A 6,115-nucleotide genomic window follows, 5' to 3' on the forward strand; every position below is an offset into this window, starting at 1 on the left:
TGCCTAAACTGAAAAAGAAGAAAGAAAAAAATCTGCCTCCTGAAGAAGTGCAAAGAAGATTTACGGAATGGCAGAGAGGAAATCTTTCAAACGGGGAGTTTCATTTACCCGATCCTGTTTATGAAGGTAGGTGATTTTACCTCTATTTTAAACTAACCTTAACTCAACTTAGTTATCCAAGCCTATCCAGACTAAGCCTAGCCCTTGTTAAATTTCCCCCCCTACTTGACACTAAACCTACTTTTAGTTTTGGACTTTTTTGTAGTTTCTTTCTTGAAGTCACTACACAAAAATTATAAATCTTATAATGTGTATTATTGCCTATTAATTTCAACTATTAGGCCTACAAATTTTATGTGGTTTTCAGGTCTTATTCCTATTGATAAAGCGAAGTATGAAGATATTCAACATTTAAAAGAGTTTTGTCGACCAGAAGCTGCAGTTTACATTTCACAGTTGCCACACACATAGAAACAGTAACAACAAAACATTACCATGGAACTGCTGGAAACGATTTTATTACTTCAAAGACACATTTTAAACTTGTGAAATTTGTCAATTTCATCATTTTATTCATTTGATTCAATTTATTTATGTTTATAAGCAATAAATAAAGGTTTTAAACTTTATTTTGGTGCGTAATTCAAAATCCTCATTATTTAGTAATCTCTCAGTTTTCAGGGGAATAACTTGATAACTCCGGGAGATATCAAGTTCTTTCTATGCCAAATTTGACTTATATTGAGTTTTCGCGTAAAGAGGTAAGTTTTTATAAAATTAAATGGTTGAAAATGAGTATACACGTTTAAAATTAAGTATATAGATAGTTCAACATTTATTTTGCAAACTACAACAAAAATTTGACAAAATACGAGTCTCCAAACTTGTTTTTTGCTCTCCTGAAAAATTTACGCAAAGGCTGTTATCAAGTTCTTCCCCTGAACCCTTCATATTTTTGCGAAAAAATCAAATTATCTAGGTAAACTAAACAATATTGTACCTAAAATGACAGGCTCAGATATGAATATATTATTTCTAATGTATTTCCAGAACAGATAGAAATGGGTTTGGACAGCCCTATAACTACGATTGTAGTGATAAAATAATTCATAATTCAATTGTACCGGAGTGTTCTTCAATATTTGAGCACCTTATTATTAAATAATGATTCCACAATAAGCACGATTGATATTTCAAGATATCTTGAGTGACTGTTTTTCATTTTAATTATCAAAATTAAATGAATTCATCGATATTAAACATCTACACTAGCTCATTTTCACAAAAACTGGAATATTCTAACACCTAGGTACATGTCACCTGATTCAAAGTTGACATAATGTGATTCATTTAAAAAATCTTATCTTGTATTTGTGAAACTAATTTTGGGACATCCTTTATATCTGGAAATAATTTTACATAGTAGTCGTAATTTATGTTTATATTGCTAAGAAACTTAAGTGAGGATCGATCGCCCTGTACTTTCGAGTTTCAAATTTTTTCGCCATTGGTACTTAGATTGAAATTTTTCTACCACCGATAATGTAGTTAATTATCATATTTTTCACTTTTTAGATTATGGGAATAAGTCTTATAAGGCTACTACTCACCTTTTTCTACTACTTCTATAGTTGTTTTCTTTATACCCTCGCCGGTTTTTTCCATTGCTCTCTTTGCATCATCTTCAATTTTCAAACTACCATCATGGATAAATTTTCCAGATTTTTTTAGAACTTTTCTAGTTTTATCGACAAATTTGCCAGTACCGTCTTGAATGACTTCACCTGTATGTTTCATCACTCCACCTGTGTTGTTAATAAATTTGTTAATACTATAGTCAATCGCTTTTCCGGTACTTTTGATAGCTGTTCCAGTCTTCTGTATAACTTTTTCCAAAAAATTCGATTTGCTTCCGTTGCTGTCTCCTGATTCATCAACAATATGATGAACATTTTCTAACGAAACGTCCACTGACTTCACGAACAAATTCATTTGTTTCTTCTCTCCAAGCTTATGACTTTTGTTGGATTGTTGTCTAGAAGCATTCTTATCATCAGTTTCTTCTACTTTGTGTGAATTTATTGTTTTATGTTCATGATGAAATATTATATGAAATATATTCTCATGTTTCTCATGTGAATCCTTAGTTTCATTAGAATTTCCAACTACAACATTTTTGTTGATAGTTGCATTGGCATCGACCTCATTTACTTCTTCTAAAGGCTTCTTGTGTTCTATGCTATATGCAGATCCATACCCTAAGTCATTTTCTGGTTTAGTTTGAAAATCAAAAGGGATAACACTCGTGTATAGAAGCAAGGAAATAATAACCTAAAACATTCCATCTTATCAACCGCGACATTTTTTCCATTTATCTACAAGTCAATATAAGTTGGAATATCTGGAACCGTTGGCCATATTCATACTAAATATACTGTTTACACCATCAATACACCAACACTCACGATCACACTGTCTGACGCGCGTTTCAATAACTAAGTTATCGTCTTCAGAGACTGTAGGTTAGGTTAGGTTACGTTGGTAAAGTTGAGTTTACCTCTAGTCTCTGAAGACGATAACTTGGTTATCGAAACGCGCGTCAGACAGTGTAATTGTGAGTGTTGGTGTAGTAATTTCGATAACCAAGTTATCAGTCTACCTTCAGTCTCTGAAGACAATAACTTAGTTATTGAAACGCGCGTCAGACAGTGTAATCGTGAGTGTTGGGGTATTGGTGGTGTGAACAGTGTATTCACTATAAGTCATTGTGTATGAACTTATGTCTGTAATACGTCCTACAGTCATATTCAAGCATTCATGTGAAAAAGTTTGAGCGAGTGAAAAGTATCTCAAGTCGACAACATACTCACATAGATATATTGATTCTTCAATGAATTTTTTTGTTGAATTGAACAAATAGAAGCATTAATCCTCGACAAATGTCTGATTAGTGAGTTCTATGCATAAAATGAAGTGCAAATGGACAAAAGAAGATATAGGTAAAAGTGTCAAAGAAGCCTGAGGAACATGTAAGGTATCACAAAATATTAGACTGAACAATAAACCCTAGTTTACGACAAAAATCAAGATGATTATGAGGTAAAAATTCCTAAAGATTCAGTAATAACACGGATATGTATGGATCACAAAAAAGTATTAGAGTAATTGGGAATTGTTTCGAATTAATAAGAAGAGAGTTTTGCAAAGTTGTCTTAGGATAAGGTGTATGAAAATTAATTATGTTCCCAGTCAATAAATTTCGTTCTGGAGCAGTGAAACACTCACATACAGACTAAAGAATAATAATTCAGACTTTTCGATTGTTCAGGAGAATAGAAGGAAGATGAGTGGCGTCTAAAATGGGTAAATACCTATTGCTGAACAGTGCAAGTACAAAACTAAACACTCAGGGCACCGGATTTATTGTTAAGAAAGGCCTTCAACAAAATATAGTGTTAAATCATCTAATGAAAGAAAAAGAAGTAAAATTCCTCAATACATCATTTCAGATGCGTCAAAAGAGGAAGCTGTTGTGGATAAGAAGAATGAATTTTTTAACGTTCTCCAATAAAAATATGAAAATATATCAAGAATGCTAGTGAAGTTTTTATTTTACATGATTTGTGTAATGAAATAGTCTGAATTCCACAACATACATGATTATCGCCAGACAAACAAATAGAAATGGGTTGGAAAAGACAAGTATCAGATACTTTGTATGCTAGGAGTGCAGATGCAAAAACAGACCACTACCAAAAAAAAAATGAATACTAAAACCTCAAATATTTCCAAGTAAAGCTATCAGAGATTATTGGGAAACCTATCAGAAAGATCTACCGGGGTTGAATCGGAAAAAAATGTTAGCGAGTACAGGAGATTCATCACTTAATTAAATTGGACAAATGAAATAGTTATTTACGTTATAAGTCTGGGAAGTGATTTAGTATGGTACGAGATAGATGTCAAAAAAGCAAAATTATATGAATATGAAATGCATCCAGAGCAACCAGAAAATGACATTGCTTCAGAAGGACTTCATCAACGCTGTTGGCCAACGCTTGGGCTGATATCAATGTTTTAAAACAGCATAGTCGATGGAAGAGTTCATCAGTGGCTGAAAAATGGGGGTGCAGCTTTCACTTCTAATTATTTCAAACGGGATTGAGAGAATTTAAAAGTACTGTAAAGTACAAGGAGACCTTAAAGTACCATTTTTCGGACTCAAATTTGTACTCTAAAGTCGACTTTACAGTACACTATGAAAAAAATAGTTATTTGTATGCCAAGGACTGAAAGTGCTACTTTGTTGGACAAGTCTGAAAACAGACGAGTCCGACAAAGTAGTATTTCAGCCGCGGCGTACACAACATTTTTTTGACGACGCATAAGAATGTAACTCTCTATTATATTTTCTCTGGTCAAAGTTTTTGGTTTTTTTAAAGTGTACCTTTTGTTGTAATGAGTTTTGGATATTTGTTGATATGAACATATTGTTTTATTGCAAGAGTAATTTTAATAATCCTGAATGTAGATTGATAAAATGGAGCTTTTCCAGATTTTAGATTTTTCCGAAAAATAAGCGATCACTACGTTTTTCGTTGAGTTTTTCACCTTTTTCTGGTGACACCACTTCATAAAGAGCTCGTACTGTTTTTCGTACTTGCACGAGGTTTATACGGCAACGAATTAAGTTTTCTTTTTCATCACCATTCATTGTTATTCATTAATGTTTGGATAAAACAAATCATTTCAGAAAATTGAAAATTTGAGGTTATGCAAAATCATCGAAGTGAAACTGTCAACTTTCAACATTGAAGTGGCTACAGTCACATTTAAGGAAGTTAAATTTGTCTACTCCAGAGCGTCCCGAAAGTGTTTTGCAGTACGGAACTGTCACTTCTACTACCTGGAACACTAAAAATGCAACTTTCAGTATGTAAATGAATACAGAACGAACAACTTTCAGATGGCGTCGTCTAAAAAAAATCTTGAATTAGAAACCTTCAAAAATAGATAAAAAAGGAGGACCAAAATCCAGATGGAAAAACCAAATATACTGAGTGCTGCGAATTGGAAGGAAATGGTGAGATGCAAAGAAGAGTGGAGTAAGGTGGTATACTAACCAAGCCATTCCATAATACGAATCAGTAAAAGAAAATAGAGATTGATTCACCATGTAAAACGGGCTAGATACTCCTTTTAAGGAGTTTAAAGCTAGATATGTACGTATTTTAAGGTCCTAGAAAACATATATGCAGAGACTAAAAGAAGAGTTTCACTAAAATGATGAATAGATTTTCTTGAAATGTTATATATCAGCAGAACGCATTCTTAAATCAGAAACATGAAAAGAGGTTATCTACTCGAACCAAATTTCTGAAGATGGAGGAACAACTGAAAAGACGGTGTAAAAAATAAACGTTTACAGCAGCTCGGACATCTGCAGCGAGTTTATAAAAAAGTCTTTAAAGGTTAATAGAAAAAAAAGACAGGTGGTTAGGTTAGGTTAGGTAAGGTTAGGTTAGGTTGGATGAGGTAGAATAAAACCAAGGGAAAATGGAAGTGGAAAAACAAGGATGGATATCAGGTGACAGGGAGCTTTGTGTTGAAGGAGAATCTCCATCACACAGCTCTTGGAGCTACATGGAATAGATAAGTACTGTCTTAGCTCTCATCTTCTCATTACCATTATGTACGTTACTAGATTAGGATATCGGATGTCAAAACACAAAAAAAGTGCAGCATGCTTTGTCGACGACGCTATGGTACATATTGATGAATAAGAAGAATATTTCCCAGCATTTAACAGAGTCATCAAAAAGAGTGATAATTGTTCTTGAGATTGAAACTGGTAATAGAAACTACATTAAGACGATACATCTGCTTAAAGAAGAACTCACCCTTGTTTAACTTATCTATACGAAAAATATAATCATTTTGTTTTTCTCCAATGAGGGAGTATTTGATAGGAAACTTTGAATTACAATGATTCAAACTTCTCAAAAATATTACCTTAATTATTATTTATTTGATAGAATTTAAGCTAACATGAGGAGCCAAATTCATGATATTAGCCCCAACAATATGTGGGAGATTTGATCATGGAAAATGGGAA

The sequence above is a fragment of the Diorhabda sublineata genome, chromosome 6 (genome assembly GCF_026230105.1).
Source record: "Diorhabda sublineata isolate icDioSubl1.1 chromosome 6, icDioSubl1.1, whole genome shotgun sequence".
Classification (NCBI taxonomy): domain Eukaryota; kingdom Metazoa; phylum Arthropoda; class Insecta; order Coleoptera; family Chrysomelidae; genus Diorhabda; species Diorhabda sublineata.